The sequence below is a fragment of the Saccopteryx leptura genome, chromosome 6, assembly GCF_036850995.1.
Source record: "Saccopteryx leptura isolate mSacLep1 chromosome 6, mSacLep1_pri_phased_curated, whole genome shotgun sequence".
Lineage (NCBI taxonomy): Eukaryota > Metazoa > Chordata > Mammalia > Chiroptera > Emballonuridae > Saccopteryx > Saccopteryx leptura.
The window spans coordinates 161,382,523-161,410,174 of NC_089508.1; the positions used below are offsets into that span (position 1 = coordinate 161,382,523).

Genomic DNA, 27,652 nt, shown 5'->3' on the forward strand with positions numbered 1-27,652 from the left:
AGTGAGAACATGATTTTTGAGTTCAGAGAAAGTTGCTTGAGAGAGGCATTCACTTGTCTACCAAAAAGCCACCCTCTGGCATCAGAATCTTTGAATACTTGTCTTGCTGGCATAGAGCTGCAATTCTTGCATAAAAAAGGGGGATTGGGATGGGGTGGGGGACTTCACTAAAGGTGAATTTATAGATGTTAATTAAGTATAAATTAAAGATTACCCTAAATCAGCGATTTTCAACCTTTCTCATCTCATGGCACAAAAACTGTACAGTACTAAAATTCTGTAGCACACCAAAATATTTATTTCTTGCCTCTCTGACAAAAAAAAAACCCACATAATTTTAATTCATTCACACTGGACAGCTATTGTTGTGTTGGCTGTTGTCATTTTTTAATTTGAGAATCTAAGGGAAAAGAGGTCAGTGCCCCTGACTAAATCAAGTATTTTATGTTTTAAAAATTCTTGCGGAGCCCTGGCCGGTTGGCTCAGTGGTAGAGCGTCGGCCTGACGTGCAGAAGTCCCGGGTTCGATTCCCGGCCAGGGCACACAGGAGAAGCACCAATCTGCTTCTCCACCCCTCCCCCTCTCCTTCCTCTCTGTCTCTCTCTTCCCCTCCGGCAGCCCAGGCTCCATTGGAGCAAAGATGGCCCGGGCGCTGGGGATGGCTCCTTGGCCTCTGCCCCAGGCGCTAGAGTGGCCCTGGTCGCAACAGGGCGACGCCCCGGAGGGGCAGAGCACCGCCCCCTGGTGGGCAGAGCATCGCCCCTGGTGGGTGAGCCGGGTGGATCCCGGTCGGGCGCATGCGGGAGTCTGTCTGTCTCTCCCCGTTTCCAGCTTCAGAAAAATACAAAAAAAAAAATTCTTGCAGGCCCTGGCCGGTTTGCTCAGTGGTAGAGTGTCGACCTGGCGTGCAGAAGTCCCGGGTTCGATTCCCGGCCAGGGCACACAGGAGAAGCGCCCATCTGCTTCTCCACCCCTCACCCTCTCCTTCCTCTCTGTCTCTCCCCCTCCTGCAGCGAGGCTCCGTTGGAGCAAAGATGGCCCGGGCGCTGGGGATGGCTCCTTGGCCTCTGCCCCAGGTGCTGGAGTGGCTCTGGTCGCAACAGAGCGATGCCCCAGAGGGGCAGAGCATCGCCCCCTGGTAGGCAGAGCTTCGCCCCCTGGTGGGCGTGCCAGGTGGATCCCGGTCAGGCGCATGCTGGAGTCTGTCTGACTGTCTCTCCCTGTTTCCAGCTTCAGAAAAATACAAACAAAAAAAAAATTTTTTTTTTTGCGGCACACTGGTTGAAAATCACTGCCCCAGAAGGATGAAAGACAGTCAGTAAACTGACTTTAAAGTAGCAGCAAGAGTGATCGAATACCCTGAGTTAGCCACAAGGCTAAGTCCTTCAAAAAAGGAAATAAGCAAAGGAGAGAGCTGACAAGGAGGTCATCCAATGTCCTTCATTTGAGAGCTTTACAAATAGTGAAGGGTCAACAATATCCAAGGCATGTTAAGGAAACCATGTACATAAGAGAAAGGAGAAGGCAGCTTTGAGTGGGAGAAAGGGAGCCTTGAAAATCAGTAGAGACCAGTGTCTGCCATGGCTACCATTCTCAAAAAATACTGACCCTTTTAAGGAATAGAAGTCCATCTCTGCTGGCTCCAGACACCATCTCCTGCTCATATTCATGCCTCGGATTTTATTCTCTAAATCCAGGACCAGGTTTTTGAGCACTAATAATATTTAGGAACCAAACAGCTACAAAGGTAGCTGGAGTCCTACTTCCTCCTTACTCCAGGGAGCTTGGAGCACTTCCCTCACACAGCAAAGAGCATCAAATCTCTAGCAGGCTGGCAGCTGAAAAACACTGTCCTAAACCAGGTGGACACACCAGCAACTCCCCCTTACAGTCCTCGCAGCTCCCTACATTACAGGCCTTCTGCAAAAGTCTCGCTCACACTACTATTTTTGCCATGGAAGAATGAGGCCATGCCAGAAAGAAGCACTATCCCCTCTGAGTTCCCCATGTCTCACCCTGCTACTCACATTCCATAATTGTTTCTATCTAGCCACTGTCAATTTGTCAATTCCTGCCTAATGTCCTTGGGTCTAAGAACTTTGGTAGTATTGCAAAAAGTGTCAGTAGAAAATCAGAGTACTGTAAGATAAATTTGCCATATCTTAGTGAGCTATTGTGTTTGTTTTATTCCAGGCAAATGCACTAAAGCTTGCTTCCTTATAAACAGAAAAACCCAAACCCCAGCAACCACAATATGCTTAGAAGAGAGCTACATAAAATGAAGCCAGGGAAAATAGCCTCTCCTCAGAAAGTTCCAATTAATATATTAGGGGAGGAGATAGGGTGGGAAGACAACAAGCAATGAACAAAGAAGCCATCTTGATTACATTTACGTATTTAAAATAACAAAACAGTATGAATGTGAACACCTCTGAGCCCAGGTTCTGAATAACAACAGATCCATTCTTATTCACAAACTCATTCATTTTACAAATGTTTGATCATCTGGACCCACATTCCAGGCTCTGTTCCTAGCACTTGGGAATACAGCTCTGAACGTAACAGATGTGATCCCTACCTACTCTCCTGAAACTTCCATTTTGGTGGGGGGAAAACAGAGAGTCAACAAGGAGCAAACAAGAAAAATAGCAGATGGCTATGTTAAGGTGACATGAGTAGTTGTTATTTTACACCAGAGGAAAAAAAGGAAGATCCTTTCTCCTAAGTAACAGCAGAATGGAGATGTGAATGACAAGGAGCCAATCAAGACAAAGTGAAGTAAGAGTATTCCAGGCAGAGGGTACATTTGTAGCAAAGGCCCTCTGTGCAAAAAGCAGAAAGGTCACTGTGGCCACAACATTGAAGGTGTGGGACGGAGTGTAGGAAATGCAGCTGCCAAGGCATGCAAGCAGGGATCTGCTCCTGAAAAGCCTGTAACCAGGGTATGGTGTGTGTAATTAAGTGCTGTTGAGTCGGCTCTGACACCTGGCTACCCTATGAATGAATGATGTCCACAATGTCCTGTCCTCTACAGCCCAGCTCAGCTCCTGTAAGCTCTTGCCTATGGCTTCTTTTATGGAGTTAATACACATCATATTTGGTCTTCCTCTTTTCATGCTGTCTTCTACTTTTCTCAGCATTATTGTTTTTCCCAAAGAACCTGCCTTCTTGGGATGTGCCCAAAGGAACAGTTTCAGGTTTGTCATTTTTGCCTCCAGTAATTTTCAGGCTTAATTTACTCCAAGACCCACTTGTTCATCTTTCAGGCAGTTCAGAGTATATGTAGAGTTCTCCATACCATATTTCTAATGAATCCATTCTTTTTTTCTAGCAGCTTTCTTCATTGTCCCACTTTTGCATCCATACATAGTAATCAGGAATATGAAAGTGTGGGTGATCTTAGCCTTGGTCCCTAACAATCATCTTTACTCTTGGTGATCTTTCCTAATTCTTCCAGCGCTGTGCCTTCAAGTGTCAGTCTTCTCCTGACTTCTGGACTGCAGTCTCCATTTGAATAAGCCAAGGCAAGCAAAATCTTTAACAATTTAATTGTCTATGTTAAAGTCATGTATTTCTTCTGTAGTCATAATTTTTGGTTTTTGTGGAGGTTTTTTGTATTTTTCTGAAGTTGGAAATGGGGAGGCAGCCAGACAGACTCCCGCATGCACCCAACCGGGATCTACCAGGCACGCCCACCAGGCGGCGATGCTCTGCCCATCTGGGGCGTCGCTCTGTTGCAACCAGAGAGGCATTCTAGCGCCTGAGGCAGAGGCCACAGAGCCATCCTCAGCGCCCGGGCCAACTTTGCTCCAATGGAGCCTTGGCTGCAGGAGGGGAAGAGAGAGACAGAGAGGAAGGAGAGGGGGAGGGGTGGAGAAGCAGATGGGCGCTTCTCCTGTGTGCCCTGGCCGGGAATTGAACCCAGGACTCCTGCACGCCAGCCCAACGCTCACCACTGAGCCATCCGGCCAGGGCATAATTTTTGTCTTCTTGATGTTCAAATGCAGATTTGCTTTGGCACTTTCCTCTACTTCCATCACAACTTATTTCACATCATTGCTACTTTCTACCAGTTAGATGGTATCATCTACATATTTAAAGTCAGGGGTCCCCAAACTACTGCCCGGCCCCCTGAGGCCATTTATCCAGCCCCCGCCGCACTTCCAGAAGGGGCACCTCTTTCATTGGTGGTCAGTGAGAGCCACAAAGCACTGCGTCGCTCACGTACAGTACTACTTCCGGTGATGCGAGAGGCATGCTTCACGGCTCCAGAAGCATGTCATATCACTTGTTATGACTAGCAGTGACAAATATGGAACCAGACATTGACCATCTCATTAGCCAAAAGCAGGCCCATAGTTCCCATTGAAATACTGGTCAGTTTGTTGATTTAAATTTACTTATTCTTTATTTTAAATATTGTATATATTTGTTCCTGTTTTGTTTTTTTACTTTAAAATAAGATATGTGCAGTGTACATAGGGATTTGTTCATAGTTTTTTTTATACTCCGGCCCTCCAACGGTCTGAAGGACAGTGAACTGGCCCCCTGTGTAAAACGTTTGGGGACCCCTGTCTTAAGTTATGGTATTTCTTCTGCCAATTTTCACCCCTCCTTCCTCTGAATTTAGCCCAGTTTTTCGTATCTATCTTGTATACAGATTAAACATATAGGGAAATAAAATGCACCCTTGTCTTAAACTTTTGCCTATAGAAAACCATTCTGGCTCTCCATATTCTGTCCTAATAGTGGCTTCCTGTCCACAATACAGGTTACACATTCAGGACAATCAAGTGCTTAGGCATGCCCATTTCTTTCAGAGCAACCCATAGCTTTATTTGATCCACAGGAATGAGGACTTGATTCTAAGCATGATGCTAACTAAGCTAGCAGAGGGTGTAAGGCAGGGGAGTGACATGATCCTTAAGACATTATTAAGGGACCCTGATAAGATGCAGACTGACTTTTTTTTTTTAGAAATTAAATTTAATGGGGTGACATTGATCAATAAGAGTACATATGTTTCAAAAACATTTCTATAGTATTTGGACTGTTGGTTGCATTGTGCGCCCATCACCCAAGGTCAAATAATTTTCTGTCACAGTATATTTTTCCCTCACTACAACCCCCACCCCCACCCCCTGGCAGCCACTTCACTTTTATCTATCAGACTAACTTTTCAAAAAATTTATCTGGTCACAGAAGTTAGACATTTCATTTCCCAAGAGAAATGTTTAACTGTTTTTTAATCTATCAGTTATTGAATACCGTATGTACAAAGTGAAAAGCACTATGCTAAGAGTTTTACATATATTATATTATTTAATCCTCAACCAACACTACAAATAAATATTATCATTTCCATTTCATAGTCAAGGACACCAAAGACAATAAAGGAGAGGAAGTGACTTGCCCAGGCCACACAGGATGTATGCAGCAGAGCTGAAACCCAGGTTAGCCTGACTTGAAATAGCCACTTTGCTCTAATAACTCCACTCTCTTCCCTGACAGAGAGAAAAGAGACAACAGTTCTTCTTGGTTACCACTCAAGCCTTCTGCCTACTGCTTTCTCTCTAACTGAAACAGTCACTCATCTTTCCAAGTGAGGGACATCAATTGGGGCCTGACTCCAATATCCTGCCCCGGAAACTTCCCTAACAAGCCAAATTCAGTCTCACTGTACCATGCCCTTGTCCAGCCTTTTTAAGCACCTATGCTTTCATCCGTGGCTTCTCTCCTAGACAGAGTTGGAAATTTGTTGAAGCCATTATAACCCTCACCATTCACTGAGCACCTACCATGTGCCAGGCGTATGATGTACATTATCTCATTTCATCCTAACTGCCCAGGAATTGGATATCAAAACATCCTTATTTGGATGAGGAAACTGAGTCACAGAAGTAATAGGACAAGGTCAAAAAGTTAATTAACAATCAGCAGAAGTGGAATTTCATTTCTTTCAATAGTATACAGTACACAAAGCTTACTAAATGGTGAGTGAATAGACATATAAACTCGTTATAGCAACCTTCATTCCCATGAATGGAGAAGAAAGTAAGGGCACAGGTCAAGGCCTACACACTCAGCTCCAGACACTCTGGATAGACATTCTGGGCAAATACATCCTCTTATCTTCTCAGCCAATACAGATGCCAATTCAGAGATGGTTAAAGGCTTTGTCTTTTCTGCCCTACCCTACCAACCCCACAAAGACTTAAATTAACCTCCCCCAATACAATCTCATTAAAAATGTCATTTCCGCCTAACCTATGGTGGTAGCGCAGTGGATAAAGCATCAACCTAGAACACTGAGGTCACTGTTTGAAACCCAGGGTTTGGCTGGTCAAGGCACATATGGGAGCTGATGCTTCCTGCTCCCCCCCCTTCTCTCTCTCTCTCTCTCTCTCTCTCTCTCTCTCTCTCTCTCTCTCTAAAATGAATGAATGAAAGAATGAATGAACGAACAAAAAGGTTCGCCTCAGACCACTGGGGAATATCTTATTTCAGTGATTCAGTACTGAACAAATCTTTACAGGAAATACAACATAGCTTATCTTTTATGGTCTCATTTGTCAATTATCTTACATGGCATTTTACAAAAGAAAAGTAACAGCAAAAACAGAAGTGTTTTCTTTTAAGAACAAGAAGATGCAAAGATGTTTGCTACAAGAAATGGAGACTCATGAGGCAGCCCAAAGAGAAGGCTGCTCCAGATGGTGCAGTCCCAGCAGAAGCAGGGCTACTCAACCAGGAACTGACCACCCTCCAACCCCAAGCAGAGAACAAATGGGAATCAGGGCATGCTGGGGGCAGTGGACAAGGAGGCTAGGAAGAAGATAAAGTCAAAAAGTGGACATTTGACTTGGATCCCTTCTAGAAGCCTCCCTAAGGGATATCCCCTTGTTTCACTGAAGTATGAAATTACAGATGACTAACAGCAGAAAAAGCGACTATAAGACTAAGCACCAAGGCCAGGACCACATTTTCAGTATAGAGCCCAGCACGTAGCAGACACCTTAAAAAAAAAAAATGTTTGCCAAATAAACCATAACAATTATAAGTACATTTTTGGGGGCGGGGGTGACAGAAAGATGGACAGATAGGGACAGACGGGAAGGAAGAGAGATGAGAAGTATCAATTCTTCGTTGTGGCACCTTAGTTGTTCACTGATTGCTTTCTTTTTTTTTTTTTTTTTTTTTTTTTTTTTTTGTATTTTTCTGAAGCCGGAAACGGGGAGAGACAGACAGACTCCCGCATGTGCCCGACCGGGATCCACCCGGCACGCCCACCAGGGGCAACGCTCTGCCCACCAGGGGGCGATGCTCTGCCCCTCCGGGGCGTCGTTCTGGGGCGACCAGAGCCACTCCAGCACCTGGGACAGAGGCCAAGGAGCCATCCCCAGCGCCCGGGCCATCTTGGCTCCAATGGAGCCTTGGCTGCGGGAGGGGAAGAGAGAGACAGAGAGGAAGGAGGGGGTGGGGGTGGAGAAGCAAATAGGCGCTTCTCCTATGTGCCCTGGCCAGGAATCGAACCCGGGTACCCCCCACACGCCAGGCCGACGCTCTACCGCTGAGCCAACTGGCCAGGGCCAAAAAATCACACTTTTTTTTTTTAATTCATTTTAGAGAGGAGAGGGAGAGACAGAGAGAGGAGAGACAGAGAGAGAGAAGGAGGGGAGGAGCTGGAAGCATCAACTCCCATATGTGCCTTGACCAGGCAAGCTCAGGGTTTCAAACCGGCGACCTCAGCATTTCTAGGTCGACACTTTAGCCACTGTGCCACCACAGGTCAGGCAGTGATTGCTTTCTCATACGTGCCTTGACTGGGGGGCTACAGCACACCGAGTGACCCCTTGCTCAAGCCAGCCACCCTAGGCTCAAGCTGCTGAGCCTTGCTCAAACCAGATGAGCCCACGCTCAAGCTGGCGACCTCAGGGTTTCGAACCTGGGTCCTCTGTGTCCCAGTCCGACACTCTATCCACTCTGCCACTGCCTGGTCAGGCCGTAACTACTTTTTATTAAGTATGTACCCTGTGAAGAAACCCAAGCTCCTTTTTCATATTCTCATTGATACTTCCCAATAACGCTGTGAGATAGAAGTATTATTCCCAAGTTAGAGCTAAGAAAACTATGAGTTAGGGAAGTGAAGTAACTTGTCCAAGGTCACACAGCTTGTAAGTGGTTAAGCTAAGATTCTTTCTTTTTTTTTCTTTTTTTTTTTTAAGATTTATTGGCCCTGGCCAGTTGGCTCAATGGTAGAGCGTCAGCCTGGCGTGTGGATGTTCCAGGCTCAATTCCCAGTCAGGGCACACAGGAGAGGAACCCATCTGCTTCTCCACCCCACCCCCTCACTTCTCTCTTTCTCTTTCTTCCCCTCCTGCAGCCATGGCTTGATTGAAGCAAGTTGGTCTGGGCGCTGAGGATGGCCCCATGGCCTCTGCTTCAGGCACTAAGAAGAGCTCAGTTGCTGAGCAACAGAGCAATGGCCCCTGATGGGCAGAACTACACCATTTAGTGGGCTTGCTGGGTGGATCCCAATCGGGGCTCATGAGAGAGTCTGTCTCTGCCTCCCCTCCTCTCACTGAAAAAAAAGGAAGAAAAAAAAAGATTTTATTTATTGATCTTAAAGAGATAAGAAAGAAAGCGAGGGGAGGTGGGGAGGAGTGGGAAGCATCTACTTATAACAGTTGCTTCTCGTAAGTGCCTTGACCTGGCAAGCCCAGAGTTTCAAACTGGTGACCTAGGCATTCCAGGTCAACATTTTATCCACTGCACTACCACAGGTCAGATGTAAGCTAAGATTCTAACTAAAGTTTGCCCCCAGTCCAAGGACCATGCCATACTCCTAACCACCATATAACAAAGCCTTCTAGCAAAGTGAAAGAACAGTGGGCAAGACCACAGTGCCACTGAGGAAGAGCTCTGGTCTAGGGTCTACAACTACCCACCATACACTTAACACTTGGTCTGACAGTGAGCAACTCTGACCCAGGCTTCTTTATATTACAGGTCTTTCCTGTACATCAATCTTCCTGGCTATACAGTGGCAGAATAACTATAGCCCATTTCCAGCCTTCCAGACATTGGCTGCTCCCGAAAAGAGATAATATGCACATTTACATCACCCCATCACAATAGAAAATGTTACACAACTTGCAGGTACTAGCTTTGCCAACTTGGCACATCCCATGTCAGGAAGTTGCCCATCTCGGTGGCGTAAGTGGTGCAAGGTAAAAGAAGTAGCCCTCACCCAGTAGGACAGCCAAAGAGGGACAGCAAGATGACAGATTACAGAGGTCTCTGTAGCTGTCAGTTGTTGACAAGTGACAGGCCTAAAACCTGCAGGCCTTTTCCTGGGAAGATGGAAAGATGCCAAATGCCAGCACCCTGAGCCACCATGTCTGCTGAGTGGTCAGGTGGCCCCAACAACTGATTATAGGCACTGAGAGAGGACTTGACTCAGGAAGATCAAGGTGGCACTTCAGGGAGCCAGTCTCAAGATTACCATTTAGCTGACTGAAGGAAAACAAGCAACCTCTTACTGGCCTGCCCTTGACAATCCCTCCAGTCTCATCTGTATCCGTCTCCTTCTACTCTCTGTGCTCCCCATACTTTCTTTCAGTTCCTGCTTCTCTGTCCCCCTCTTAACCCAGAACCAAGTCAAATCTCTGTCAAATGTTCTCTGGTACCTCTATATTCATTTTTTAAATAAATTTATTACAATTGTAATTTTGCATGTATGTGTGATTATAATTTTATTAATGTCTGTGTACATCAATACACTGAGTAGGCACTGTATCTGACCTGGTCACAACAATTTTTTAGGGCTTATCCTAGGTTTGAATTTAACATTGCTCTATATATGCTTGCTCACTGAAAGAACAAAATTTTAGAGAGAAGGGAAATGAAGCTCTGCCAAATGAAATGGCTCTGCTCAGAGAAGCTGTTCTCCCCTTGTGGGACCTCAAGCCAAATTATTCTTTCCTCTCCCCCTTCCTCTTTCCCAAATTTCTGACAGCAGCTACTTCTAAGTCCATCCATTCTGATGGTAGCCATAGCGATAAACTGGCCCAGAGCCAAAAATAGTCTAAAAGGTATCACTTTGTCTGAGTGTTCCAGGCTTCCAAAATAAAAGTACACACACACACAAAGTCCACAGCAAAGGCCAGCCAGATACAAACACTAAAACCTTTACTCACTAAAGAGACTGAGCCAACAACTATCAACCTCCTAGGGCAAGCAATGACACCAAGTGAATCACCCAAAAGAAAAAGGGGAGATCAGGGCTATAGGGGACTGAGGCAGAAGGAGGTATACCATTCTCTGAAGGGATTTAAAACCCTATCTTTTACTCCTTGGATAAAGCAGAGGTGTGTCCAAAAATTAACTATCTAGATCTACCCTGATGAGTCACCTTCAGAGAAGAACTAGGATCAGGGCTCCCAGAAGCAACACCAGGGCATAAATAAGCTCGCATAAAGCTTTAACTGAAGCCAAGTTCCCTACAGAAGGAGGGTCTTGTCCTTGCCATTTTAGTACTCCGGGTAGGCTGTAAGGGACAGAGTAGGGGAAGCAGAAGCATTTACTGAGCACTATTTAGTGGCAGGTCTAGTGACAGACACTTCAAAAACAGAACTATTAGTGAAAAACAAATGAGACATAGATGAGCACAAACACAGGTGGGTAGCTGAAGTTCAGCAAGCTTAAACAATCTGTCCAACTGCTAGTGAATGGCAAGGTCAGGAGCACACCCAGGTCTGCCTGAATCCAAGGACTCTCTTCTCCTACCCCCAGTGCTGCCTTTGTGGGTCATCCAAGGCCCAGTTCTACTCTTCACCACCACCTTCTTAAGCAGAATGGAAATTCAGCTCTGCCAAGTTCTTGGGTAAGAAGAGGCTGAGCTCAATGACCATAGCCCACCTCAGCCAGTTTGTATGACATATGTCAAGTATGAAGCACAGCTCACTGCTGGGAGTGGAGTTCGTCATCTATAGCTAGGGGTATGAGACTGAATTTTCTGAAAATTTCAAATGGACACACAGAGATGGAGTCCCAGAACCCACTGCTGCTGAGAGCTGGGGTAGTAATCCTGCAACCCAGAGCACCTTAAACCAAAGAAAGGTGTGTGCTCCATCACACCATGAGAGAGACAGTACCCACAGGGCAGACAACCCCAGCTGAAGTCTCCATAGCTTTTCTAGCTATACAGAGGGGGTAGCAACTGCATTCCTGAATCATCCACATCCACATCCACATAGCATCTCCTGCAAGGTTAAGCATTCATTCATTGTGCTGTAGTTCAAGGTTAACCCTTATCCCTGCACTCATTTCAGTATCTGCCTCTTAACAAAAGCCATACCAGCTGATTATTATAATGATATTATTACGCCTTTAATAGCCATTATTGCACTTTTTTCCTGTATTTGACATCTGTTGGCTAATAGGTTTAACTGGTACTTAAGCAATAATCACCTAGTGCTCTCTCCTTTCCAAGCAAACCTCTAGTGTGACTCTGAAAGCTAAATCCAGTTGTGCCAAATGCCTAGCCCCAGCAGCAGTGGGAAATATGGCTCATCTGGCCTCAGGCACCACATTTTCAGTAATCACAGAGCCAGAAATAGAGGCTCAACTAGGCCCCTAATTGTTGACACACTCACCCGCTCCTGGGAAACTGATGGAATTTGGGAAAAACACCAACCAGAAAGCAATTTATTGTTAAAAATCCCAACAGGGCTGTGAAGGAATCATACACAAGCCTCAGTACTGCAGAGGGACAAGAATACCAAATCACGATGCCACACACCATAGCAAGAGGAGAGGAAAATGCATCTCTCCACTGAGAGTTATCAAATAAATGGCTCCCAGAGAGCCATTCTGCCTGCTTCCCCACACACACTTCTTGGCAACAGCTGGTAAATCGGCAAAAGAAAGAGGAGGGCAGTCCTTCAGGCCCCTATTTTGAAGCTGAGAAATCCATCAACCTGGCTGCTAGGCGTTCTTTATCTAGGGCCCACTAGGGGGCCATGACACAGTCCAGAGTCCAAAGTGGAGAAACAAGTTCCACTTCCTATAAGCCAAAGCCCCAAATCTACCTGTCACACTATTTATGATGAACAAGGTCGAGAAAGATGTGAGGGTCTATGACTGCAGAATATCAATATGCCTCAATCATACATTAGCCTTATTAAAGCAAAGGCAACCCTTAGCAAGGCTACATAAAAAACACACGATAAAAACAAATCCCACCTGGCCTGCTTTGTTCTCTACCCTGTAACACACAGGGTTTCCTTTTGTTTGTTGGTTTGGTTTGGTTTGGGGGGTGGGAGGTTAAGGCAGAAAGACAGAAGAAGGTTATTTGAATTTAAATTACCAGTGAACACTATAATACGTGTGTCAGGAGAAAAGAACCATTGAAGAATGCCAAGCGCAAGCTCTGGGGACATGTGGCCGAGGCAGTTGGAATCCGTGAGGCTTTCCCCTTCAGCCTCAGCACACTGCTGTCATTGCTTGGGAGCAGGTAAGCCAGCCACCAGGCAAGCCAGCAGGCAAGGCCCAGGCAGCACAAAGGGGCATTGTCCCCTAGGTCTGGGGAAAAGATTGCCCTCTTAGAAGGAAATTAGTATATAGCAACAAATAGTGAACAAGACCAGTCATCCACAGAAGCAACCCACCTAAAGAGGGAATCTGGAGAGGTGTTACTGAGGGCAGGGACCATATCTTTCTCACTCGCCATTATATTCTCATGGCCAAGCAGTATTGGATAATCACATAGTGTTAAGCAAAGAATTACTGATTAAATGGTAACCAGGAAGACTCCTTAGGTTGGGAAGGAGTGAGGAAAGCTAAAATCTAGTTGATCCTACTGTAACCTGTGGTTAAAAGGGCTATGGTCTGCAACTAATACATAAAAGAGAACCTAAACAATAAAAATGAATCCCTTTCATATACATTCCTGGTGCCCTAAGAGATTGAGAAGCGTGTTTTGGTCAGACTACTTATATATCCCTAAAGGACAAAGCTGAAAGAAGAGGAGAGGAAAGGAAAGAAGAGACTATAGGGGACAAAAATATAAGGTCTACCAGAAAGTTCTGTCCGTTTCTATCACATCAAGTTTTGACACGTAAGCACGTTTATTTGGCGCATGTGTGCCTCTCTATTTTTATCACTTAATGTATATATACTGACGTAGCAAATTAACTAAAAGTTGATTCACGTTAGTCTTAAGTGTGAAGCCATAGTGTACCCATGGCTACTGATAAAGTTCATTTACGCCACTGTAATTTTTACGAATTTCAACAAGGAAGAAATGCTACAGAAGCATGTCTGTCGCATCCACCATATTCCCCGGACTTAGCACCCTCCGACTATCACTTGTTTTTGTCCTTACAAAATTTGTTGAAGGGCAAAAAATTCAAAAATGAAAAGATATCAAACAAGCACTGGTTCCATTTTTCGCATCAAAAGATAAAACATTTTTCAAAAATGGGATATACAAATTGCCCTCATGCTGGCAAGAAATCATTAATAATAATGGCAATTATATTATTTAATAAAGTTTATTGATGGTAAGAAAAATTTGTATTTTGTTTTATTCCAAAAACGGACAGAACTTTCCGGTAGACCTTATATTTTACTCAGTGCTTACTATATACCTGAAAACCCCAGGGGAGTTACAGATGAAGAAATAGAAGCAGAGATGGTAAGTAACTCATCTGAAGACTCACAGCTAGTACATGGTTTAAATCTGGGTATATCTAATGCTACGACAGAGAACTTCCCACCATGCTTCACCTTGTTTTCCTCCAAGAGTGAGCTTCCCAGCTGACCTTTCCTATAGAGGAGACAGGGCTCCTTCCTGTTCACATAAACCAACTCCAGAACTGGGGTTTGATGATCGCATGAATTTCTGTGCTTAAGACAGTCACTGGAGCTTAAACTTGGGTGAACTAGCTGAGTTTCCAGACCTACAAAGCTGCCAACCAGTGAGTGCCTGAGGAAGCCAGTACCTATCTCTGGTACAACTCTCTTTGGAAGAGCCAACCTGAGCATGTCCCTAACAAGTCCTCTTCAGAGATTACAAACAAGGAATCAGGAGCCTCTTCTATTCTGAGCTGTGGCAGTAATGCACAAAATTCTCTTTGAAGGTAATCTAATTCTGATTTAAGTAGAAATAGAAAAAGTAAAAAGGATTTCTGCTTGGTCTTCAGTAGCAACAGAGGCTTCCTTCCATGTTGCTCACTGCCTCTCTGGAGCTCAGAGACCACCTATCCCCAGGATGTCAGGGAAAACAGAGTTGAAAAGGCAAGATGATATTCAATGTTATATTCTAAAGAGACCAGTGCTGAAAATCAGCCAGTGTTTCTAATGGACGTGAATAACCTGGACAAACTCAGAAGAAGCAAAGTATTACTAAAACATAGAGTCTCTTCTCAGGATTGTCAGTTCATTTTGCCTCCTGTATGAGGACTTTCATCCGTTAACATTGGTTTTTTTTCCCCCTGAAGCTGTGGAAAGCAGAGGGTGCACACAGCTGCTAGAAAGACCTGTGGGAAAGGGCCACCAGCAAAGGTAGACTGTGTCTACCTAATGAGGAGGGTCTCCCAGGAGTGCCCTACATGCCAACCCGTATGTTGTCAGGATATTAATCCAAACCCATCTTGTACGCTTTACAATGTTTACTCTATTGGGATGTGGAGCATTAAATTATATCCAAGGACTGCATGAGTCCTTCTGATTCTACTCCACACTTACTTCTTTGCCAAAAAGGGAAACAAAGCCCTCTACCTAATAGCAGCAATAATACTCAGCAAAGAATAGAAAACCAGGCTGTCAATTCAAGCTTCCCTGAAAGGTATTGCCCCAATGAAGCCTTAGTTTGCCCCATCTAGAAAATAAAGAAACCTACTACTAACCCCTTTTTCCAGAGAACACAGGCCTATATAACTTGAGAGTCCTAAGGAGAAAAAGACTTGAACCAAAAGAGAAAAGAAGGAACACCACAGCTCCACTCCTGCTTCAAATAAAACAGCTCTGGAAATCCATGAAAATTCCAGAAAGAGAAGACCACCACCTCACTGCCACAAAAACTAAGAGCAAGGGGCGTGGATACAAAAGCAGGGTGCCTGGATTAGTCACTGCTCTACCCTGACTAGCTGTATGACTCTAAGTCATTTAGACTCTTCAAACCTTAACTATTTACCTCCATAAAATGTGGATGTTCTAAGGACCAGATAAAATAATGTATTTGAAAGCCCTTTATAAACAGTAAGTTATTGAACATACTTTAGGCCTGATTGTTATTCCAAAGACTGCTGGGTGAGAAACCCTAGGACACTTCTGGGGAGCACAAAGGCAAACTGTCACCTCAAAGAGTCAGTCTACAGTGACTGGGTACAGGTGTTTGCGGAGAGGCTCACACTTAGGAATTAAATGAGAACAGAGTGGATTTGGAAGGGGAGACCACACTTGGGTTTGCCCAGATATATTAAGAAAAGTAAGAACAATACAGGTACATGGTTCCAATTTGAAAAAGCACACAAAGGTATACAGTGAGAAGTCACTGTCCCTCCTCCCCCATTCTCCAGCCACCCAGGGCCCCTCCCCCAAAACAATCACTCTTCAGTTTCTCTTGTATTCTTCCAGAGATATCCCAATCAGCTACTTTCTGCCTCAGATGGGGATACCACTGGTGGCAACACTTTTAAGACCTAGAAGGTAATGTCAAGCAAGTAAGCACTGTCAGGTGCCCTTAGGGACTACAACAGGGGTCGAGAACCTATGGCTCACGAGCCAGATGTGGCTCTTTTGATGGCTGCATCTAGCTCGCAACAAATCTTTAATAATAAAAAAATAACGTTAAAAATATAAAAAATTATCATGTATTACAAATCCATTCATTTCCTACCGCTCATGTTCATGGTTGCAGGTGGCTGGAACCAATCACAGCTGTCCTCCGGGATAACACCAAATTTTTATTGGATAATGCATAACATACACGGGTCGTTGTATGGCTCTCACAGAATTACATTTTAAAATATGTGGTGTAGGCCCTGGCCGCTTGGCTCAGTGGTAGAGCGTCGGCCTGGTGTGCAGGGGACCCGGGTTCGATTCCCGGCCAGGGCACACAGGAGAAGCGCCCATCTGCTTCTCCACTCCTCCCCCTCTCCTTCCTCTCTGTTTTTCTCTTCCCCTCCTGCAGCGAGGCTCCATTGGAGCAAAGATGGCCCGGGCGCTGGGGTTGGCTCCTTGGCCTCTGCCCCAGGCGCTGGAGTGGCTCTGGTCGCAACAGAGCGACGCCCCGTAGGGGCAGAGCATCGCCCCCTAGTGGGCAGAGCGTCGCCCCCTGGTGGGCGTGCCGGGTGGATCCCGGTCGGGCGCATGCGGGAGTCTGTCTGACTGTCTCTCCCCATTTCCAGCTTCAGAAAAATACAAAAATAATAATAATAATAATAAAATAAAATAAAATAAAATAAAATATGTGACGTTCACGGCTCTCTCGGCCAGAAAGGTTCCCGACCCCTGGACTACATTCACGGCTCTCTCGGCCAGAAAGGTTCCCGACCCCTGGACTACAACAAGAACAAGGACAGCCAGAGGATAAGATTGTGCTCTGCAAAAGGTTCCACAGAGATGCAGTTTCCTTCTGGCTAGTACACTGCTTTGCCCCTTGGCTGACCACAATTAGGCAATGATTTTGTATAATATATTTCCCTTTCAGTTATGTTTATTTACTCAGAGTGCCTTCTTAGAGAAGCCATTAACAGGAATGGTCTCTGGGACCTCACATTGCACCAGCCTGACCACCAGGCCCTTAGAAACAATAGTCAAACATGCCTCATTGGAAGCTGGGCAAAAGGGCAAACACCACAAAAGTCCCTGAGTCACCATATTTTTAGGGACAGAATACAAGGGGAGATAACACCTATAACATAAATGGGCTCTTGCAGGACTTAGTTGAAGAGGCTAATTCACTACCCACAGAAAATTACAAGACATTCTCAACCAAAGTTAGGCTTTCACCAGAACTCCCTCTAAAGTATTCAGATTATGCCCTCCCTTCCTGTCCTTCTTCCAAAAGAAACTTAAATATATGAAATCCCAGCCTCTACCCAAATCTCACAAACAAGCAACCAATAGGTCAAATCCAGACCATAGATGTGCTTTGATATTCCCAGGGTTTTCACAAAAATGTGATTTCTGGCTTCTCTTGTAATATGAGATGATGAGGCCATAGAGCCACACTCACCCATGACAAAGGCTAACTAGCAGCCTGTGTCCTCATGGAACACATGAGCACTCCAGTTTGCCACAGGCCCACCATTCCCTAATCCCTCACAATGACTGTTCCCTGATACTGAAAACATACAATTTGAAGACCCCTGGCCAGTGAATGACAAAGAGACTGATCAACTGGTAGGCAAAATAGTAACCAAATAGCAGGACTCTTGCATTCACAAACATTTATTAAACACTCTCTGTAAGCCAGGAATTATGTTGGGGTTGGGAACACAAAGAGGAATGAGGGATGCAATGTCTTCCCTCCAGGAATTTCTAATCCAGTTGGGAAGATAAGACTTACTCTTAAGAATCAAACTGCTTCAGACACAAAGGGATCTGGGAGTAGAGCATGCCAGACTCACTATGGCTGGGGATCAAGGAATGCTTCAGGGAAGAACTGGGATTTGAACAGGACTGTTATCATTTCTCAGACTTTCACATATTCACTCATTCAACAAGCATTTATGGTATGCATGTTACACTCAGCATTACACTGAAGACTAAAATAAAGCATAGTCCATATCCTTGAGAAGCTCATATAATAGAGACTAGCCAGGATAAAGTATGCTGAATTCTACAATCAAAGAGTTGCTATGGGGATACAGAAGAGGTCCCAGGCAAGGCTTTCTGAAAAGGCAGCTGTGCAGCATAAAGTAAGAAACTAAGGAGGCAAACTAAGTAAGAAACTCTGGGCAAAAGAACTGGCAGAGACACAGACATGAGGCATGCTTAGAGGACCACATGGACCAGTTTATCAGGAGCAAAAGGTACATGTGGGTAATCGTAGAGGACACAATTAAAATGGTAGAAAAGGGATATGCCACAATAGGCATGGAACACCAAGACAACTGAAATACCGGAATTTATTCAACAGCCAGTGGGTGCCACTGAAGGCTTCTAAGCATGAATGTTCTCTATCAGCACTGTATTTAGGAAGACCCATGTGGCAATGGCACACAATGTCTGGGAGAAAGCTGAAGCACTATATAGGAGGAGGCTCCTGTAATAACTCTAGAGCAGTTACAGGAAACAGGAGAAGCAATAACTCTAGAGCAGTTACAGGAAACAGGAGAAGCAGTAAGACTAGAAGGAGCAATTTAAGACAATGGCATTTCGAGGACTGAAAAGATGGCAGCGGAGTAGGCAGACGCACAGGCGCCCAGCTCTCACCACCAAACTGGAATACAAATCAATTTAGGAAAAATCAGCATGAAAAACCAACTCTGAACTACAAGAACAGCTCTCAAAAACCAAGGAGCAAAGAAGAAGCCACAACAAACCTGGTAGAGAGCGCCTGAATCTCCCCTGCTTACAGGAACGGGGGGGGGGGGGTGAGGCTGAGAGCCCAGAGGGGATCTCACACAAGGGAAAAGGGCAGAAACTACTGCTCACAGCCACTTGCCTGGCAACCAGAGAGCGAGGTATGTTGAAAAGACCAGCTTATCTCCCAAGTGGAAAGGACAGGGAAAGGGACAGACTGTGAGGGGCTAGGAATGCAAGAGACGAACTAAAAAAGCTGACTCATCCGTGGTAAGAGCGTCGGCCTGGCGTGCAGAAGTCCCAGGTTCGATTCCCGGCCAGGGCACACAGGAGAAGCGCCCATCTGCTTCTCCACCCCTCCCCCTCTCCTTCCTCTCTGTCTCTCTCTTCCCCTACCACAGCCGAGGCTCCATTGGAGCAAAGATGGCCCGGGCACTGGGGATGGCTCCTTGGCCTCTGCCCCAGGCACTAAACAATATCAGAAATAAAGACCACAATGGAAGGAATTAAAAACAGGATAGATAGAGCTGAGGATCGAATCAGCAAGTTGGAGGACAACTGGAATGAAGGCATGAAAGCAGAGAAGAAAAGAGAAAAGAGACTCAAAAAGTCAGAGGAAACCCTTAGAGAGCTCTGTGACAACATGAAGAGAAATAACATCCGCATCATAGGGGTTCCTGAAGAAGAAGAAAAAGAACAAGGAATAGAGACTTTGTTCAATCATATTATAGCTGAAAACTTCCCTAAATTAATGCAAGAGAAACTCACAAGTCCAAGAAGCACAGAGGACTCCATTAAAGAGAAACCCAAAGAAACCTACACCAAGACACATCATAATTAAAATACCAAAGCTAAGCGATAAAGAGAAAATATTAAAAGCTCCAAGAGAAAAAAAAGTTATTACCTACAAAGGAGCCCCCATAAGGATGACATCCGACTTCTCAACAGAAACACTTGAGGCCAGAAGAGAATGGCAAGAAATATTCAAAGTAATGCAGAACAAGAACCTACAACCAAGACTACTTTATCCAGCAAGGATAAAGTAGTTTAAAATCGAAGGAGAAATTAAGACAATGGCATTTCTGTGAAAGCGATTTTTTTTTTTTTTGTATTTTTCTGAAGCTGGAAACAGGAAGAGACAGTCAGACAGACTCCCGCATGCGCCCGACCGGGATCCACCCAGCACGCCCACCAGGGGCGACGCTCTGCCCACCAGGGGGCGATGCTCTGCCCCTCTGGGGCGTCGCTCTGCCGCGACCAGAGCCACTCTAGCGCCTGGGGCAGAGGCCAAGGAGCCATCCCCAGGGCCCGGGCCATCTTTGCTCCAATGGAGCCTCGGCTGCGGGAGTAGATGAGAGAGACAGAGAGGAAGGAAGGGGGGGTGGAGAAGCTAATGGGCGCTTCTCCTATGTGCCCTGGCCAGGAATCAAACCCGGGTCCCCAACACGCCAGGCCGACGCTCTACCGCTGAGCCAACCGGCCAGGGCCTGAAAGCGATTTTTAATTCCTATTTTTTTGCCAATTCAAACTGATTTTCCTTCCCAAATAGTGAACTTTTCATTTGTTTCATTCGGATAAGGCACAAGCTATAGTTGTCCCGGGTTTCGGCACCAAAATGTAAGGTATTTTTCCCCGCCGAGAAGGAAGGAAGAGGCCAGAGCCACAAAGTGTGGAATAGCAAACGGCTTTATTGAATACAGAGCACGCATCCCATCCGGCAAGGTTCCCTGGCCCCGAAGAAAGATGGAGGCCAGAGAAGTTGCAAAGATTAAACCACGTGGGAGATATTTAAAGGGTCCCTCTAGGGAAGTGGAGCTAACATGACGTGGTGAAATCCCACTGGCTGGCAGACGATCTCTTTTTTCCAAACGGTTCCTGGGAAGCCTCCTTTTGGTGAGCTTGGTTGTGGGCGGTCCTAGCTAAAGTTTGCGGGCCTGGGTTCCCCACGTGACCATTCCCCATTATCCACCGACCTTACAATAGTTATGATGCTTGAGTTTTTCAAAAACTCGGCTTGAGATCAATATAATGAGGGGTAGTAGAATCGAGGGCTTTTCCCCACTCCCACCTCCATTGCTACACTGAACCAGCTGTAAATCTCAATGGGAAAGAGAGTCCCAAAATCCATGTCAGTGTATTTAACTGTGGCTCCCAGACTTTGCACAAGGACCAGAAATGGGCATACAAATCAGAAGAAAGCCATGACAGATGTCAAAGTTCCCTTAATGTGCTAACTGCTTCATGTCTGGCTGAAGAGCAGAAGCAAAAGACAAAAACACATTGTCATAGGTCCCCAGGCAGGCTAAGGACCAGCCAGCCCTGCTCCATTAAAATCCCCATGTCAGACACTGCCCAGGAAACAGCACATGTTAGCTAAATCAGTAAAGACAGTCCCAGAAAAGTTAGAAATGAATGAAGTAAGGTGATGGCAAAGAAGCTGCAAAGTTCCTAACTATTCACAACTTTTAAGTCAGTGATTTTCAACCTTTTTTGAGCCGCGGCACATTTTTTACATTTACAAAATCCTGGGGCACACCACCTACCAAAATGACACAAAAGACACTCTAGGCCTGACCTGTGGTGGTGCAATGGATAAAGCATCGACCTGGAAATGCTGAGGTCGCCAGTTCGAAACCCTGGGCTTGCCTGGTCAAGGCACATATGGGAGTTGATGCTTCCTGCTCCTCCCCCCTTCTCTCTCTCTCTCCTTTCTAAAATGAATTAAAAAAAAAAAAGACACTCTAACACAGTACATATTATACATATAGTTAATAATATAGTTTCTAAATGTATTTATACTCACACCTGACCATGTCTCACGCACACTGGTTGAAAAACACTGTTTTAAGTAATTCATCATGAGCTAGCTGTGACTATTATGAATAATAAACCAACCAACAAAGAAGTCAATGACATGATAGTTAAGATAAAACTTACTTAGCGTAACTTATCCTCTAACCAACTCTTGGGTCAGGAACTGGCAACTGCTGCTGTTATTATTGACGATGACCCAGAGGACTTCAGTTGTGCCAGAGGAGGCACTTTCCATAAGTATTCTCTCAATTTTCAAGATGGCTACAAAAGTAACTATAAGAGAAAACAGATAACTTCTCTGATAGCTAATAACTAGATAGCAAAATATGAAACAATGTGAGCTGACTCCACAGTGTTTTTAAACCACTCTGCCCTACCATTCGTGAATCCTTGTGTCTTTTTAGAGATGTATTAAAGGTTTTCTTGGGTCACCAGAAAAGGTCCACTGATGCACTGGCCCTGTTCTTTACAGATCACACAGCAGTCTGGCTCAGAGCTATTTCTGTTTCTAAAAAGGAAAACTTCAAATCTATTTCTTCAGGGGTAAAAGCAAGAGGAAACACCTCAACACAAATAGGAGAAAAATCAGCATGATAACAGCCAAAATCCTCAACAGTGAGGCTGTAAGATAATGGACAAAATACTGGCGATTTTTAACTGCAATAGCATCTTGCATCTTTTCAAGGCTTTAAATAATTATAACTTCTCTGACGACCCTCTGTGAGATCTTTGGCTTGAGTCTCAGCTCTGCCACTAATACACTTGTGGCCTTTAAAAAAGCATACAACCCACTTCACTTCTCTGAAATTCAGTTTTGTCATCAGTAAAATAAGACTCCATCGAATGCAAAATTACAATATTGAGCAGTGACAGACCTAAAAGACTATCTCCTGAGTCTTCACTCACCCAAGGAACCACAAACGAACCAGACAGAGCCCTAATGCCTGCAATGAAATTGATATATAGACCCCCCCCCCCAAGGATGATCCCTTCCAACCCAGATAAACAACTTTAGACTTCAGCAGCTGGCCCACAGATGGAGACTTTGCTTCATGAATACAATCAACCCCAACTCCCCATGAGTATCAACCTTAAATACATTGCTGAGGAGACAGTCCCTTAAGCTTCCAATGTCTACCACCCACTACATTTTTTTTACCTTTATTTCCTTTCTTTAAGATTTATTTATTTTAGAGAAGAGAGAAAAAGAGAAGGGGGGAAGGAGCAGGAAGCATCAACCCCTCTAAGTGCCTTGACCAGGCAAGCCCAGAGCTTCAAACTGGCAAACTCAGCATTCCAAGGTCAACACCCTATCCACTGCGCCGCCACAGGTCAGGCATACCACCCACTACTTCAAAGCATCAAAGCATGACCAATCAATCTCGTATTGACTGTCTTACTTTATGTAACTTCCAGTGAAATGAAGTCTGCTGGTCTCCAGTTTGGTCAGATGGCTGCTGCCCACCTTGGGAGCCTCACGGAAATGTAAGACATATGCATGACCATTACCAGAAGTAAAGAAATGTCATTTAAAATGGCATTAGTCTTCTTCACCAGACCTTTGGGATGCATCTCAGATTCTTCCAGTTTCTAGAACTCCTCCCTTCATAAGACAAAAGAGGCAGAATACTTGCAGAAAGAGAAGTGACTAGCCAGGAATTGGCTCAGTGACTGCTGTGATGTCCCTCTACCTGTGATAAGAAATGGTAATTAAAAGGCAAAATCAAGAACTCCCTCTGTGAAGGCACAGCCAACAAGCAGAACTAAAAAACATACCCATTCCCATTCCTCTGTAGATACGAAATGTGACATGAGCTAGAAATCAGACACTACTCAAAGGCTCCAACTTCCAGTCCAGGAACACCTGAACCAACTTAAGAGGTCCAACTATGAAAAAAAAAAAAAAGCCTAGGAGGCAACAGAGGAACATATGGCAAATAAACCACCTTGAAAGTGTAAGATTTGAAAGAAAATAAAAACAATAAAGGATAAACTTAATTCCAGCCTCTTTGGAGAAGTCCAGGTAAAAAAAATCACCCCTCTCATTTCCACTTCCAACCATGTACCATTTCTTCTCCAACTCTCTTAACAGCATTAGGTTTTGAGACAATATGAATAAGTTCACAAAAGGACAAACAACCTCTCTGAATTAATAAGAATATCAGTAAGTAAAACAGAAATATCATTCTTATCAACCTCACACTCAAGAATATGTAATGGGAGTTTATTCTTTTGTTTATACCAGCGATAGTCAACCTGGTCCCTACCACCCACTAGTGGGCGTTCCAGCTTTCATGGTGGGTGGTAGCGGAGCAACCAAAGTATTATACAAATAAGATAGATTTAACTATAGTAAGTTGTTTTATAAAGATTTATTCTGCTAAACTTAGCGAAAATCTGACATAAAGTACTTGGTAAGTAATTATTATTATATGCTTTAACTTGCTGTATGTAACTCTGCTTTATAAATTTTATAAAGTAAAGTTACTTCCCTACTTTATAAATCACCATTTCTGTGGAACCGGTGGATGGTTAGAAAATTTTACTACTAACAGAGATACAAAAGTGGGCGGTAGGTATAAAAAGGTTGACTACCCCTGGTTTATACCCTATATACAACATGCTCAGCAACTGGAAACAGCTCAGCTGGTTGGAAAATGGATATACTGTATAGGGTGGCGCAAAGTAGGCTTACAGTTGTGAGTACCTGAAATAGAGTTTATGCTTGTATTATTACTAATTACTGTATTATTTTCCGTATGAACAATGGTAAACCTACTTTTGACCCACCCTGCAGTAAGGACACATTCACAGTTTTGACCCTCCTAAAAGCCAAGTCGCTCAAATCTTTCCATACAACCAGCCATGGCTTAGCTACAGCCCACCATCTCATTCTAGAGGCCCAAACAGGAAAGGGTAGCAAGGGCACTAGCCCTACGGCATTCCCATCCTGGAAAAATAGTGAGCTCTTCAACAGCAAGAACTTTTTCACATTAGTGTCCCCAGCATCTTCCACTGTGCCTGGCACCTAGTAGGGCCTTGAGAAAATAAGTTAAATGGTCAAGGCCCTGTTGATTAGTGCAGAATCCTGGTGTGGGGGGAGAGGGTTTATTGGGGGTAGGCGTTAGTAGCACAGGACAACAGAAAGAGCTTTGAAGTCAGAACTGGGTTTAAAGCCTGGCTACAGCAAACTTAAATCACTTAACCTCACTGAGCCTCAGTGTCTTCATCTGTAAAATGGGGATAATACCAACTATCCAACAAGGTTGATGTGCGAATTGGATGAGATAAAACTCTCCTGTTTTTATTAGTTTGGTGTGTGACGCATTGAAAACAAGCCTGATGACTGTATTAGAGAATATAAGACATGCATTCTCAGTGAGGGCAATATCACTCCCATGGGGAGAGGGGTGAAAATTGATTGTTGGGAAAGAAAAATCTTAAGATATTACAAGTTTGTGGCCCTCCAACAGGCCACAGTACATAAACAGATACGTACAGTATATCTGTGGTATTAAAATTCAGTTGGATGGGGAGGGGGGTAAGAAAAGTCTCAAAAAGAGATAATGAACAAAGGTTAAGAAACATTTGATGTCCCAAGGGCCAACCCAGTTTCCATAAGGACAGTTAGTAATTTGCATAATAATCATGGGTAGGATTACCTACTTGTACTGGTTTGCTGCGGAACAGTGCAGCTCGTAATTCTGGGTCTTGAGGTAGAACAGTGCAGAATTAAGAAAAGACTCATTGAGAAAAAAGGATGGAATCTGGAAGCCTCTTCAATGCTGATGGCAATATCCGACTGCCCCATAGCCCCAGTTTGCTTTATTATATAGCCATATGCAAAACAAAAAAGTCCTTGATACAAAGTTACACATCTGAGGCAAAAACAGGAACTCTTCCAAGGCATAACTAGGAATCCCTCCACCATGCATAAGCTAAATCAACCAACACCTGAACAAAGAGTGATAGGAAGGGCATGTAAATTGCTTCCAGCAACTTAAGCAAGTAAGTGAAGTGGGTGCAAATATTCAGCATCATAGCCAATATGCAGGTGGGGGGGGGAGAACTTAGCCTTTTACTAAGCCTCAAATTTACAAAGGCTTTTTGCCACCTGCAGTCTACAACACATGGTTTGTCCCAGACTTTCCTGGTTTGGGCACTGAAGCCCTTTATCTGGGAAATGCCCCAGTCCTGCACAAACTAGGCTGGCTGCTCACCTTCCTCATTGGGAGAGATCAACACAGGCATTCACATTTCACAAATGAGGCGACTCCAAGAAATATGGTTGTCATGAAGGATTTACAGCACTTCAACAGCATTCCTGAGCCAAGACTGAAATATGCCATAGGCTCAGAACTCTCTGCTCCTAACCTCCACCAAGGCATCAGCAAAGAATGTTCCTCATGAATTGACTATGCCACTTCCTTCTTGTTATGAACTGAATGTTTGTGTCCACCCCCCAAATACATATGTTGGAGTCCTAATTCGCAATGTGATAGTATTTGGAGGTGGGCCTTTGGGAGGTGATTAGGGTTAGAGCAGACCACATTGGTGGAACCCCAAGTACCCTTATAGAGAGAAGACCAGGCTCACACTACTATCTGAGGCATGTGAGGATACAGCAAGAAGGCAGCTCTTGTGAACCAAGAGGACAGCCCGCATCAAGAACCTGACATGCCAGCCTCCAGAATTTTGAGAAATGTTTGTTATTTAAAGCTACCCAGTCTGTGGTATTGTTATAACGGCCCATAACTTACTAAGATACTTCTCAATGTCTCAAACACCAAAGCCAAGAACACTATTAAGAGAATGAAGACAAGGCCATCAAGGGTATGCATATCTGAAAAGCCATCATGTATCTGAGATGTCATTTTACAGAAGCAATGTGTTCCATTCCATCATTATAATGGTAGAGTTGGTAGGTATGCCCAGGCCAAACAGTGCAGCTAGACACAAGGTCAGTGGCCCAAAAAGAGTGCTAAATTTTTGCTGCACATGCTTAAAAATGCAGAAAGTAATACTGAACTTAAGGGTTTAAATGCAGGTTCTCTGGTCACTGAGCACATCCAGGTGAACAAAGCTCTTAAGATGGGGCACAGAACTTAAAGAGCTCATGGATGTATTAACCCATATATGGGCTCTCCCTGCCACATTAAGATGATCCTTACTGAAAAAAGGCTTACTAGTCCTACACCAGAAGAGGAGTTTGCACAGAAGAAAAGGATATCCCAGAAGAAACAAAAAACATATAGCCTGGGAGTAAATTCAGCATAAAAAATGCTAATAAAAGCAAAAGCAGGCTGACCAGTGGTGGCACCATGTTTTGAGTGTCAGCCCAAGGCGCAAAGGGCCCTGGTTCAAAACCCCAAGGTCACCAGCTCAAGGGCTTGATTGCAGAGTTGCCGGCTTGAGAAGGTCACTGACTTGAGTGCAAGGTCATTGGTCTGAGCATGGGGTCACTGGCTCAGCTTGAGCCCCTGTCATGACACATATGGAAAGCAATCAATGAACTAAAGTAAAGCAACTATGAGTTGATGCTTCTCATCTCTCTCCTCTCCCCCCCCTTTCCTGTCCAGCTTTCTCTCCTAAATAAATAAATAAATAAATAATTTTTAAAAAGCAAAAGCAGAAGAAAAAGGAGAGAGGGAAAATGAGGGCAGACATGACAAGCCATCACAACCATACCCTTGTCACTAAGCTGCCTCAGAAAACCTGAAAACACTACTATTGCTACTGGAATCTCACTGTCTCCAAGGGAGAAAATTGCACCAGTGAAAACACCAGATGCAATCTCTTAACAAGCCAGGAAAATTCTGGGAGATTTTTCACATGTGTCCTGAGAAGCTTAAATCTTTGAGGTTTTTGCCCAAAGACAAACTCAGCTGTTTGTTGATGTTAGGAATCAGAAGTTACCCAAAGCCTCGCCTTAACAGCAACAGGCTATTCTCCTTCCCTACTCAGTAGTGAAACCCTTGGTGAAGTAAATGAATAAAAGGGCAGGATATTCCCTTTAGACCACATGTAATTAAAATAAGAAGCTCTATTGTGTAGAAGACTACAGCTTTCAGCTTAAAGCCACTCCAAGAAGTTTATTAAAGTATGCATCCTCGCTCAGAAAGAAAAAGATTAGCTTCACAAGGACAGGTCTCTAAATTGACACAAAATCCAGGAGTTAAAGAAGCCTGTGCTACAGAGCGTGATCTAAGCACCATCTGAAGCCCCAGAGAAAAATCCCCAGGAATACACACACTATAAAAACGTTCAGATTAGCTCTCTTGAAAAGAGGCTTACTCCGCCT

The 27,652-nt window shown here is 44.4% G+C and overlaps 1 protein-coding gene and 1 non-coding gene across 5 annotated transcripts in view; one reads left to right on the forward strand and one right to left on the reverse strand.

Annotated features, from left to right (window-relative positions):
- SIL1 (SIL1 nucleotide exchange factor) overlaps positions 1-27,652 on the reverse strand; it is a 349,165-nt gene that overhangs the window by 240,869 nt on the left and 80,644 nt on the right. The gene's annotated exons all lie outside the window — the stretch shown is intronic.
- TRNAV-GAC (transfer RNA valine (anticodon GAC)) lies at positions 467-542 on the forward strand. The gene has a single exon. It is a non-coding gene; the product is annotated as a tRNA-Val (tRNA).